Genomic DNA, 14,653 nt, shown 5'->3' on the forward strand with positions numbered 1-14,653 from the left:
TGTCACCACAGCAAAGGCTACTGGCTGAGAAATAGCGCTCACAATTTAGACAATGCTTAGTGTTTGAGTTGTTCATCTGTTCATCTGTTAAGGAATAGTCTCTATTATAAAGCTGGTATTGTGCAAACATTAATCAGTTTAAAATGTGTACATCTAGAATGAAATTTGAAATTATCTAAGAAACAGAAAATAAACAATTCAGAGTAGAAAATAAGAGCCATTAATAGCACAGCAGTTCATACATTAACGACTGGCTATTTGCAAAGCTGAAATGGGAAATTACTTTAAAAGAAGCTCCCACTAGAGCTGTAAACTGTATTTTTATGTATAATAAATGTCTGTCATCAAGAGATGGATATGTGTTTGGTGAAAGATATTGAAGACTTAGAAAATTCCCCAAACGTTATTTTCAACCCTAAATGCTAGTGCTTAACAGAACATTACAAAGTTAAAAGTAAAAGGTATTGAAACATCAGGAATCAGTCCTACAGCTAAGCATATGTTAGGATTGCATTTAAAATTAATTTCTCTTTTAATCTTTTGTTTTTCACTGTTAGCTAATTATTGACCTTCTATCTGGTTGAATTACCCTTTTTGCTTTTTCATTAAGACTGTATGGCTTTGAATAACAAGATGCATCTAGATGAAACTAGCATAGAAAACTGGTGACTCCCAGCTGTGATCAAAACCAAGTCCTGGTTTTGAGGAGTATTAAAGGACACATCTTCAGAATAATTTAGAAAATCTCAAGTCTGGAATCTGCTTCTTGTCCAAGTGAAAAGATAGTGGTCACACATTCTCCTTTTTATAAGGAACTTTTCTAATTTTCTTGGTTTGTCTAATAAATAAAGGGTAGATTAAACCAATTTATCAACACTTTATGGAGTAACAAAATTTAATTAGTGGATTATGGAGTTGCATAGGTGGGACTTTTTTGTTTGTTTTAGTGTTGGTTGGTTTGGTTTTCTTTTCTTATCTCACCCAGAATGGCAAAAGATGAGAAAAGGGGTTTTAAAATATTATACTAAGTAGGTAAATACATTGGATGATCAGAACTCAGGATATGGTACTCAAAAATATTTGCAACATTAGAACTTCAAAGTTGTAATGAAAACACCTGAAAATAATTTGTTTATTTTTCACAGGAGGTGAGAATAGAATAGAGAAACTTCATCCAGATCACTCATTGCTGGTACCTAAGCACTGAGTTACCCTTCAGTAGCTTATCAGTTGGCACTTGGGAAATCAGCGTCAGTTAGCTTCAGCATTAGGAGATATTTTGAATTTTGCTTACTGAGTTGTCTCACTGAAGCATATGGCTAGAAATATCTTCATGAGTGTTACTCCCATATGCCACTGATTTCTTCAGAGTCTATAACCAGGCCACATAGCTTCTGGGTGTGCTGATTTATCCATATTTGCAGAAATTCTATCCATGTGTCTAGTGGCATTACACACAAAAATAAAATATGTTGCTTCTAGAAATGCTCATCCTAGCTTACCGTACTACCAAACACATTAAATAATCACAACAGTAGCACTTCATGAGTGTTACAGCAATCAATTTAGTTTGTAGAGTACTTCTTCAAAATGATTATTTTTCTTATCTACTCTTAGCTAAAGACTCCCTAAGAAGCAGGCAATTATTTCTGTGAAACTCAAGGTAAAATCTTATTTGAAATGATAATAATTCTGAGCTTTAATTAGTAAATACCAATACAGTTTGCACAATATATAACATTTAGGAAAGCAACTAAACTGCAATTGCAACTCAGATTTTTTTTCTCTACTAATATTCTTGTGTTAGTATGCTAAGAAATTAGAAGTATTATATCTATGTTTTACATTACTGTAACAATATAAATTTTTGTACAACGGAATGAATAAGAATTTACTTATCTGTGGTTCAGACAAAATAAAGGAGAAGCACAATTAATGAACAGTTTTATGCTTTAAAACTGTGCCGTTTGCAGATGAAGAGGAATCCCATTGTCATAATAAAATCCTCCCTGCAGTATGTCCAAAGATACAAAGGTATAAACTGGATGAATACAGTTACCATTGAAACAAGAAAACATTTTCTAAAAATTTCTGCAATGAGATTCTAGAAAAAATTTTAAATCGGGTAGTGACAAGTGCCAGACCACTATACTTAAGAAAGGGATTGTTGTGCTGGTTTGAGGCCAGACAGATCCTCTCTTGCCCTGGGAGGGACAAAAGAATGACACTCACAAAAATGGATTGAAGAGTGATGGAAAGTTTAAATGGAAAAGCAATTGGTGAAACTACAAAAACTACAAAGCATAGTGGCAGAGATACCCCAAAGCGTACAAAGTCCCTTACTTAACACCAAAAAGCCTCCAAACTCTTCCCTGTTCTGGGAATACTATTAGCTCCTGTGTTTCCCTTCAGAATAACTCATTTAACAAATTGAGGAGAGAAGAGGGACAAACATATAGTTTAAGTTGGTTCTTCCAAACTCAATTAAACTTTTCCAGGGGAAAAGAACTAGTGCTTCAGTCTCAGTTTGACTAGGTATGTGCACTTAACATCTTCTTTCTCAATGAACTCTAATCCATTGAATCAAATCCCTGAACATCTGCCATCATCTATTCCCATTTTGATCTTTCTGTCTTTCTTGTTGTTACTGGTGGCAAGTTGATTAAGATGCTTTCCTAGAATTAGGAGATGTGGCTTGTTTTCTGTTAGGCTAAATAGAGTCCAGAACACTTTAGTTAGAAATCTACACATATGTGAACAGCTGCTACCACCTTGGTAGTCCTTTGCCTTTGTCTATGATAATCTAATTTGTATCAAAGCTTTGAGTGAGAGAAGCTATCAGCTACATAAGTAGTTCTCGAGTGCTTATTAGAAAACAGTTAGGAGGAACATAGGTAAGGTGACATTCTGATTGTCACATATTAGTTGTGGTAGTAGCAAACCCTTATGTTTTGGTGAGAAAGAGAGGGAATAATATTATTCCAGCTATATTTATCTATTGTGTCAAGCTGTAGTTTCTTAGAATGGTGGAATACATTGTTCCAATGCAAAATACTAATCTCACCTTTAAAAGAGAGGAATGCAGTGCTGCCTCTTAAATACTAGATATTAAGACATCATTGAAAACATTTTCATTAATATTGTATGGTTTTATACTCATTTATGTCTGAAGGTAAGGAGCTGACAGAACTTTAAGTTGGAATGTTGCAGAAATATTTTCCTTACAACCCTCTTACTGCAATTTCAGATCTACAAATATGGGTCACGATATAAAGTTTTTGATTGTAATATTTCTCTTTTTCTCTGTTGAACTGAAACATAGTTTTGGTGGGTTTGTTCATTTCTGAAAGAAAAAAAAATAAGAAAAAGGAAAATAAATGAACAGATTTCTAAGCAATCATATGCCTTTGGTTTAATTTTTCTTTTGATTTCAACACATGAACAAAATACTATCACCAAGTGCCAAGCTGCCTGATCATGAGGTTGACTAGCTGTTACATTTGTTGTCTGTCATGGCAGGCATCTTCTTGTATCAACTTCAGATGTCAGCAACATTGAGAGCCTTTGCTTTTTCTGGAACTATAAAGTTGGAAATTACCATCTGCTCAACCTTCTGTTATCTGAATACTTCCCTAGAAATAGTTTTTAAGAATATTTTAGGAACTGCAATGAAAGAGAGAGTGCATAAGATGTTTGCAATACAATTTTAACCCTTTCCCTTCACTTCATGAGGCATATTTTTGTTAGAGATACTGAAACAAGGAGAATCAAAACAAAATTTGTGTAGGTCACAATAGTTTGTGTTATAGCATTGAGTCATTTATCCCTGCAGTTATTTACCTTATAATTAAATGTTCTCTGGGGTTTTGTTGTTGTTGTTTTGTTTATTTATTATTATCCCATTATGTTGATATTTCCAATATGTAAGATTGGTTTTGATGTTCCATTTACATACAAAGTTTGGAAAGTACATATTCAGCAGTCATTTGCATTGGAATAAGGGATCATTCCCTTGTTAGAACATTCCCCAAATACCAACAAAGCAAATATAGTCTATATAGTTTAATTTAGAACAAGAAAAGAGTAAGGGTTTTCTTAATGAAAATTATTGTTCATAAAGGACTTTCTCTTCTTTTAGAAAACCAAGTCCACCCTATGCCTTCTTAATGCTGAGCTCATATGTAAGGCTTTTTGCTCAGGCTTTGTGGGCTGTATGTCCAGTTACCTGATTCAGCAATGAAAAGTTGTATAAATACTTGTTCAGTATTTATACAGAAATAAATCTAATAGATATATTATTCTTATCCAGGGAAAATTAAGTCACTGTGAACATTCTCACTGTCTTGAATGAATTGTGGACCAGGATTTCCTTTTATTGGTTCCTCACTGCATGAGAAGCACAAAATATCATAGACATTAGAGCTACTTTGTTTTTCAGCAGTGCAATGGTTTCTAAAAATTACTTCCCACCCCCCCCTCCCCCAGCCCCCCCCCCATTTTCTTTCTTATGAAAGCTATTCTTACTTGGTAAAGGAAAAGAGAAAAAAAAAATATAATTACATTTTCCACAGAACAGAATTAATTTGAAATGCAATGTCACAGCTTAACAATTCATCTTGTAACATTATGCTCATGTGATGGAGGTCTTTAAAAAAACATACAACAGCTCACTGTTATTTGGAACATCTATTGTTCTCCCTCGTTTTTCAAAGTGGAACATGAAAACTGGAAAGGTTTCCATAGTTTGTTTCATTAACAAGACAGATGTGACTGGTAGTGTGCCACCACAGTTTAATTCTCACTTGATGACAGAGTATTAAAAACTATAATTGAGAAAAAAGCATTCAATATTCAATGTTTGGCTTTCATATATATACACACACACCTTTACAAAGTACACCCTTTAAACCACTACCAAATTGTACAATAGGAGATATTCTTGATACTCTAATTTACTTAAAGCAGTCACTACTTCCTTTCCTGGTTAACATATTAATATAGTTCAGTAACTTGAAAAATGAAGATTTTTGAGTAATTTTAATTCTATATTAACATATTTCTAAAAAAGCCCACCCACAGAAAAGCTTCAATTATCTTCAAAATCTGAAGCAGTACAAAATCTAAACAGTGAAGTCTAGAAGGTTTTACTTCAGAAAAGAGCAGATATTCTTTTAAAATTACACTATAATTATCTAACTAACATAGAATGGATATAATTGTAAATGGAGTAGTAGTAGTAATAGTAATAGTAGTATATCTGCACAAAACACAACAGCCTTCCTTCTTCATAATCATCTTGTCCCTGATTCAACAGCTGCCACCCTAACAAAACTCTTCCAGAATATTTTGAAACCTAACTACTTGGACACTTCTGCCAACCTTTCCCTACAGTACAGCAAAGGATGGGGGCCAGATTCACAGAATCAAAGAATATTCCTAACTGATTGCAGTAACCAGTGGGATACACAGGGTGAGGAATAACCTTTTAACGTTTCTTAGTTTTCTGTGGGTTTTTCCAGTCCTTTATAAGAGGTCAAGCCTACTGTGACCTGATTGGAAGCAGAATCTCTATGTGGCCCTTGAATTTTAATGCTATACTCTGTTACCTTCTTGCACACTTGAGATTCTGCAGTCTGAGTCATTGGAAAAAACACTTGTCTCTGCTGACTTCTGTGGACCATTACTTCACTCATCCTACAAAGATGCAATACAGTTTAAAGTAAGGTTTGTTTGTTTCAGAAGTCATTGGTGGTAACCAACATGGCTTCACCAAGGGCAAATCATGGCTGAGAAACTTGGTGGTTTTCTATGATGGAGTTACAGCATCAGCAGATAAGGAAAGTGCAACTGGTGCCATCTAACTGAACTGAAACCATTTCATGTTGTCCTGTATGGTATCCTGGTCATCAAATTGAAAAAGTATAGACTTGAGAGGTGGAACACTCACTGGATAAGGAATTGACTGGATGGCCACACTCAGTTGCTGTCAATATCTCAATGTCCAAATGGAGACCAGTGGCAAATGGCATCCCTCAAGCATTGACATTGGTACCACTGTCATTTAATGTCTTTATTGATTATATGGACAGTGGAATTGAGTCCACCTTCAGCCAGTCTGCAAATGACAAAGAATCACAGATTGTATCTGGTTGGAAGAGACCCCAAAAACCATCCAGTCCAACCCTCGACCCAGCACTGAAGGGTCAACACTAAAATATGTCTGTAAGTGCCAGGTCCACACACTGGTTGAACACCCCCAGGGATGATAACTCTCCCACTGCCCTGGGCAGACCATTCTAATGGTTGATAACCCTTTCAGTGAAGAAATATTTCCTAATAAGTGCCTAAACCTCCTCTGGCACAGTTTGTAACCAAATCCTGTCTCTTGTTGTCAAGGAGAAGAGGCTGGTCCCCTCCTCACTCCAATCTCCTTTCAGGTAGTTGTAAGGCCTCCCCTCAGCCTCTTCTTCTCTAGACTGAATATCCCCATCTCCCTCAGACAGTCCTCACAGGTCTTCCCTTGTCTACTGATGTAGTTACACCATTGTAGAAAGTCACTAGGTGGCTCAGGCATGACTTGTCATTTACCGAAGTCTAAGTTGACAACATCTCCAGGCTTTCACTTATGAACTGTGAAAATACTTTTTCTCTTGAGCACCATCCTACAATTACAACTTGCAGCTCATGCTATGATTTGTCAAACACTAAGAAGTTTTATGAGTCTTGGAACAGTTTTGGATATACATTATTCAGTCATCAGATGAATGGTGAATGTTGCCATTTTCTTTGACATCAATCTACCACATAAAGTCACTTTCTGCAGTAATCATCCTTTTCAGAAATACTCTTCCTGAAATATCATTCATTCTCCCCTAGGTCATCAACAACATCTAGTAAGGCTGTCAAACTAGTTGGAAAATCAAGAGATGTACTAGCATCTGTCATCAGATTTAAAATATCAGCATCTACTTGACTTTTTTATATTTAAGATATCAACAGATGTAGTTTAGTTTACTTCAAATTATTCAGTTGTATTATGTGTCTGAAATTCCAATGGAAAACATTTCATTGATCAACTGTAAGATAATAGAAGTCTCATAGAGTTGTAGTTTGAGACTAAATAGCCTTCTCAATTTACTGATGTAGTAGGCTTTATTTCTTACAAAATTACAACATACTAAGATATTTGTCTACAAAAAAAAAAAAAAAGCATTTATAGCTAAATGACCAATTATTTGTATGCTATTTTTCATAGTTCACCTCACCATATCCAAAACTTTATGGATTCACGTGATAAACAAAAGTCTCACGTAGCAGTATATTCCCTTGAACATCTGCAATAGTAACAGCGATGGTTTCAGCATGTACACTGATACAAATACTGATACTTACCTGACAGGGAAGACACTGTGATCAGGCAGGTGGTTTTCCCAGGGTGAGGCTCATCCTTTGCACTCTGGGTATGCTGACCCCTGTGATTTCCCCAAATCTGAGAAACTCGACTGCATAATTTGTGGTAGTGGGGAACTATTCTATTTTCAAATTTTCAGCCTGAAGTGAGGGACTTGGGGGTGCCGGTAGACAAGAAGCTCAACATGAGCCACCAGTGTGCACTCATCCCAGAAAGCCAACCAGATCCTCGGCTGCATCGGGAGAAATGTGGCCAGCAGGTCAAGGGAGGTGATTCTCCCCCTCTACTCCACTCTGGTGAGACCCCACCTGGAGTACTGCATCCAGTTCTGGAGCTCCTACTACAAGAGGGATATGGATGTGCTGGAACGTGTCCAGAGAAGGGCCACCAGGATGATCAGAGGGCTGGAGCACCTCTCCTATGAGGACAGACTGAAGGAGCTGGAACTGTTCAGTCTGGAGAACAGAAGGCTCCAAGGAGACCTTATTGTGGCTTTCTAGTATCTTAAGGGGGCCTACAAGAAGGCTGGGGAGGGATTTTTTAGGATATCAGGTAGTGACAGGACTAGGGGGAATGGAACCAAGCTGGAAGTGGGGAGATTCAGGCTGGATGTGAGGAAGAAGTTTTTCACCGTGAGAGTGGTTGGACCCTGGAATGAGTTGTCCAGGGAAGTGGTTGAGGCCCCATCCCTGGAGGTGTTTAAGGCCAGGCTGGATGAGGCTCTGGCCAGCCTGATCTAGTGTGGGGTGTCCCTGCCCATGGCAAGGGGGTTGGAACTGGATGATCCTTGTGGTCCCTTCCAACCCTGACTGATTCTATGATTCTAAATTAAATACCAGCCATCAACTGTCTTACAGTTATGGTACAACCCAGATATTAAAATGAGATGGTGTGAAGAACTGCATTAAAATACCATAAAAATTCATTATAATCACCAATACTACATTTAGGTTAATATTTTGAAATTACAGCACTAATTAAAACTTCACCTTTTGTAAATAAATTCAGATGCAAATAAAGCTTCTCTTTGGCATGAAATTTTTATTTCAGTTTTCACCATGGAAAAAGGCTGCTCATGTAGAACTAGTATAATAAAAAAAAATGATGCTGTTAAAACCTGAAAAAAAAAAATTACCAGTTTCTTCTGCTGTAAGACAGTATGAGTTTTGTGTCATTCAGCTTGCATATTGAATGAGTAGGATCAATTTGAGACTATGGAATTGATCCTGTGTTTCTCCTTGTTCCAAACATATATGTTGAAGACATGATGTCATATTTATTTGAAGGATAGAGAAAGTATTTAAATACAAGTACCCTTTGCATGAGCTGGGACAGGAGAACATGTATTTTACCAGAGCCGAAAGCCATTATTTCTATAGCATAAGCACAAACAGGACATGCAACACCTGATACCCCAGTTGCCTGTGTCTTCCTCCTCATAATTTCCACTTGTTGAGTAGACAGAGCAAAGTAAGGCCAGTATTTCTTCAAGGTAAAAATATAATTCTCTGCTCAGTTGCTCAAAAGCAATGCAGCTCTTTGCTTTCACTGGTCTTTCTATCATTTCTGCTTTATACTTCACATTGTCTGGTGACTCAAAGTCTCTCCTTTACCTGACTACCTTCTTCTTTTTTATGTGCTTACTCATTCATTTCTTTTTTGCTTATTAAGGAAGAGTACTATGTCTTAACCTTATTTTTTCTCTTTCTCAATGCAGTTCACTGCAGTTTGAGGCAGAACGATGACATTCTGTATCTTTTTATACTTTTCTCTTATTTTCTATCCGTACTCTTATTCCTGTACTTCTCAGTTATTTTACAGATTCCTCTGCTCTTTATTATGATATCTACATGTAAAACTGGCAGCTCAAAATGTTGCAAATGCTCCATGAGTAGTTTGTGTTCTGTTTCTACACAGTATGTCATTGGTCTTTCTCTTTTGGAGATTTTCCTTTTAGAGCACAAGACAAGCATGAATTTTAAGGAAGTATATGACAGGCACCATAAATCAACAGTGAAACTAAGGCTTGGGTCCACTCTTCCTCACATGAACGTTACAGAGACCAGTGGAACTCCATCTGGACAGTGCAACAATCACTGTACACTAACTGAATTAACTGCAAATTATCCAAGTTATGACTTGCGCCTTTCTTTTCACTGATGAGGACATTGCTGCATAACCAGCTAAAGCAAAAATGAATCTTTTTTTTTCAATCTGTCCCTTGCAGTGATTGTACATCTTGTGCTTTAAGGGCACAAATCCTTTTTAATTCTTTTGTCACAGTAAGGAAAAACTTCAATCAATCAAACCTTCACCTAACAACACTAAGGTTGTACCTGATGATTAAATCTTGCGTTTTTATAGCATTCAGCCAGAAATAGGATTTTCTAATAAAAAATACATGCCAAAATTAATCTTTTTTTGGTGTCACAGACAATGCCTGATATCACATCTTAAAGGAAAAAGTGTTTAATATTTTGACAGTTAAAATGTGATATTCATATACACTTCTGTATTTGGTGTTTTCAACTTTAAAATAATGAAAGAGCATGAAATAAGTAAATCTTGGATAAATTATTATGGATGTAGGCTTTTATACTTTATTGGAAGTGTTCAGGGAGTACAGAGGGCAGAAAGCAGAATATATCCTTGTGCAGTATCTAGTAGGTTCTTTTCTCACTGCCTAGAAATCTGTCATGGGAGCTTTTCAGTGATTCTCAGAAAAGTATATTCCAGTCTCTGTAACTTAAAAATAGAGGAAGGCTCTAGTTCTTAAAGAGATAAGCTGCTTGTGGTGTGTTTCTAGCTACTGAAGAGATCAAGGTAAGCTTGAAAAATATGTGAGGAACAAAAAAAAAAAAAAAAAAAAAAAAGAGAAAGGGGGGTTCTTTTGAGCTTAGGTGCAGGCCATCATGACTTTCAGAAGAGCACTGAAGAGGAGGACTCCTACAAAAAAGCCACTGTGCTGGCATTTCTTTCATAGCTTTTACTAAGACTGTGTTTTGATGGGTGAAGAACCTGAAACAGAGATAAAAAAATTGGAAATAACTGAAGGAATAATTTGAGTACTCACTCCTCTAGTACTTCTTCAAAAATTAATATGAATTGTCATTGCTGAAGCCACAAGTTTTTTGAGATCAAATAATATACTCTGATCTCAAACAGTATTAGTATGCAATTCTATCGAACTTTTAATATTAGAAGATTTAAAAACTCCTAAAATCTTGTAAAATAAGACTTTGAAAAGAGAGAACGTAGAGAGTGAAAAGAGCTGAATTCTAAGAGTCATCCTGTACATTCGTGTTTTGGCATGTAAAGTTTAACTTTAAAATGAAAAAAATATTACTTTCTCCCAGTAGCTATTTGTCACAGTGTAGTTTGTACTCTGTAACCTAAGGTTGAATTAATGTTAAGTTGCTCAAGTTATAGCCATAATTATCAAGAATATAATAATTATATCATCAAACTGCATAAAGTTATAGGTTATGTTATCCAAAAAGAACAAAATCCTTCATGAGAAGAGTGGAGAAAGCATTCTCTGTCTTTCCTTGAAGACATCAATAACTACAGTTATACCTACTGTATTTTATGGATGAAGTTTCTCAGTTACTGATATAAAACAAGAAAAAGTATACTATTGTTGAAATATTTAGAACAATATTTTTAAGAATAAAGTAAAATTGTTATTTTTACATTCTGAAATGCGAATATTAAAAAGTTTGTTAATAACACATATTTCTTTTCCCAGAAAAGTGAGAGGGGAAATTACTTTTTTATTTTTAATGTTTATATGATTATTTCAACATTTTTGGTAGAGTAATTAAAATTTTCTTTTTATGAAAGCATGTAACTTGTATTTGCTTATACCACAACTGATTCGTTGAAGGAATCATTTGAAAAGAAATAATGGCTTTGCTTTATTGGTGTTTATCGTATCTAAAATTTCTAGCATAAACTCTTCACCTTGCCTTAAAATCCTGGTATATCTTATTTGTAATGTATATACTGTATATATTTATACTGTAGAAAAGCATAACGAGCTTTCGCTCTGCATGTATTTTGAATCATGACAAGTGCTTGAACTCTAGCAATAATTAATAACTAACAATAGGTAGTAACTAGAAATAAGTAGTAACTTTCGGCAATACATACATGTGTGTAATTTTTTAATAAACTTTTCTTCTGTGAGCAGGGAATATCAGTTAATATATAGAAACTGGGGGGGGGGAGGAAACTGAATTTAATGAAAATTTAGGGAATAGCATTGTTTTGGTACCAATTGTAAAGCTAGGTTTTGCCTGTGCAACTTCACAAATAGTTCAAGACCAGACATTTTTTATGAGACTCTCAACCACAGTTTTAACTTATGACTGAAAGAAAAGGTTCATATTAAGTTGAAGCTCCACATTTGTTTCCTCAGGCAGAAGGAACCAAAATCCAGGCCATGTGAATAATCAGGAAGAGGCAGCTTTATAACAAGGTTTGGTTTCTTTTTACCTTAGTCCCATATAAAGTCTTTCACATCAATTTCTTGTCCCAAAGCACAAAAGATCATTCTCAGAAATCTCAGCATGACAATATTAAAGGATTTCCTAACAAAAAAAAATACACCAAGAAAAAAGGAAAAATCATAGAGTGACAGAAGCTTGATGGAATGAAAAGTAACACATTGTCTAAGGAATTAGGGTAACTTGGAAGTGATATGGTGTTCCAGTGAGCTCTTTTAGATGAGGAATTAATTGGTTACACATACCACAGGTGCCGATAGGTATGTCTTTATTTAGTATAAAGGTGAACGAGGCTGTGCTGGAGCACCGTAAAGTACGGAAACCAAAAACAAAGCACAACCCTGTAAGCTACCCAGTAAACCCAAAAGCAGAGCCCAATCCCAAGCAAAGCGCAGCGAATTTACCCTAAACACCCTATAAGAAACACAGCAGTACTGAAGATCATGAAATGGCAGAGCTGACTGTCTCCCATCCAGGCAGGCATCCCTGTGAGACCAAATATTGTCTTGTTGGATCAGAGAAATGGCAGCATCCCGTAGTGATCTTTGGCGTTTTTTTTAAGGGTCCTGCATCCTGTGATGTCAGGCCAGGACATCAGAGGAGGCTGGGTCTTGGAGCCAAAGCCCCACCCATATTTTGCAACCATGTTGTGTAACTTCTCACCCTATTGCTCATGGGTGCAGCCTGCTCAGGGTGTCGCACGCCCCCTGCCCAGCAATAGCCTTCCTCCTCGTCATCTTCCTCAAATGAGACTTGAAGGTCTTTTTTGGTCAGCTCAGGATGTCAACACATTCAATATATTCCTGTCCCCGCTCAGTTTCATAAACAAAGGGGCACAGATACATGTTATCTGTCACTCTTATCATGCACCTGGGGGCTTCAAGCGTTCCCATACACTCCCAGGAAGATGGGCACAAAAACCAATTATCTCAGGGAGGCCTTGGCAGCTAGGTATTTCTAATCAAATTCCAATTAACCCTTCCCTGCTACATATGGTGACAAAAATATTCTTTTAATGGTAATGAAGGGTTTACTTAGCTGCTTTATTTTTCTGTTTCTCTACCCACATTTCCTCTTACACACTTGACTAAGTGCCTGTCTGATAGAACTTTATAAACTGAACCACATGGACCTCCAATTTCCATGTATGGTAATTTCCTTCAGTAGAAATCTGGAATTAGAGAACCTAGATATTATCAGACTAGCTTTTCGACTCGATTCATACATGTCAAAACTAGAAGATAATTAGAGCATAAGCTAAATGGGAATATGTGGGTAGGATTTATCTGATCAAATGTCTTTATTTTTACTCTTAATAATTAGGCAATACAATGACGCAAATTATCTCATCCTATGTTAGACTCCACAAATAAAGCAGATGAATCCCACCGTCCAAGCGTTATCTTCACAGTATTTATTTTTAAAAGAAACTTGATAACTTATCTATAAACCCATATACTGTATAAGTGCTAAGTTATATGATAAGGGTTCATGCTCTGATGCAGTATTTTAAAGTGATTACAAAGCAGAAATCAGCCTTTGAAGAAATACATTATTAGAACATAATTTTAGATATATATGTTAATATTGTGTTGATTACCAAATTGAATGCTTGAAACTGAGTCAGAATTTAGATGTAATTTACAGTTGATAATATGTGTTGAAAACAATATTTTTCTAATTCACTTTTAATATTTTATAAGTTACAGGGGAGACATTTTTAGATAACATGCAATTTCCTGGCAATTCAGAAGGTTAGCCAGTAACATAATTATCTGATTAATTATTGTTTTCTTTGGGAACAAAGTTAGTTGTAACAATGTATTTACTCAAGGATTAAAAGCTGTATATTTGACATGCACTTTTGTTGTCTGCTAGTGCAGTGCCAAGGAATCAATTTTGGTCTAGTCTCACCAGCTCGCTTTTATCACTATAAAAATCACTCAAAGGTTCAGCCAATGTCTAGCTGACACAAGGCAAGTGCCTTGAAACAGATATGGAAAGTTCCAGCTAAAACACTACAAATAATTTATTTTCATCTTTCTTGCTGGTAAATGGCAAGGTAATATTTATTATTATCAGGCTTTCAAGTAAATCAGAAAAAAAAAAACACTTTTTTTTCTCTTTTACTGTCAAACCACTAAATATAAAATGCTTGATTGCTTTTATAGGAAACAATACCTCTTACAATACTTACCATAAAGCGTTTCCTCACAGTCATAGGAGGTAGATCTTAATTAACCTTTCCAATAACCTTGCCTTGTAGTTAATTGAACTGGTATAAAATATACTAACTTAATTCTGAATTCTAAACTAACAGTGATCAAAATGGTGAAGATAAAACCCTTCTGGAGCTTTCAATTGACTTGTAATTTAAGATTCTATAGCTTTTACTAAGAATGCAAGCTTTTAAAGAAACAGTAGTGTTTAGCCATTTTCCTAAAAGGGAGAATAAATTTTAATGACCACCTATACTATTATGATTATAAAATGACCATATATACTATTACGAGATTGATAGATTGACCAGGGGCAAATTGTACTTGACAAACCTGACCTCCTTCTATGACAAAGTAATTCACTCACTCAGTACATCTGACATTGTCTACCTGGACTTCTCCAAGGTTTTTGACACAGTACCCCACAAACTCCTTCTAGAGAAACCAACATATTATGGCCTAGATAGGTGGTCTCTGCAGGGAGTAGGGAACTGATTGACGGGCCATACCCAGAG

At 35.8% G+C, this 14,653-nt stretch overlaps 1 non-coding gene across 1 annotated transcript; it reads left to right on the forward strand.

Moving 5' to 3' along the window:
- The first annotated feature begins 7,384 nt into the window (after nt 1-7,384).
- LOC128975129 (U1 spliceosomal RNA) lies at nt 7,385-7,543 on the forward strand. The gene has a single exon (XR_008489350.1). It is a non-coding gene; the product is annotated as a U1 spliceosomal RNA (small nuclear RNA).
- The last annotated feature ends 7,110 nt before the right edge of the window (nt 7,544-14,653 follow it).

This window comes from Indicator indicator, chromosome 1 (genome assembly GCF_027791375.1).
Source record: "Indicator indicator isolate 239-I01 chromosome 1, UM_Iind_1.1, whole genome shotgun sequence".
Lineage (NCBI taxonomy): Eukaryota > Metazoa > Chordata > Aves > Piciformes > Indicatoridae > Indicator > Indicator indicator.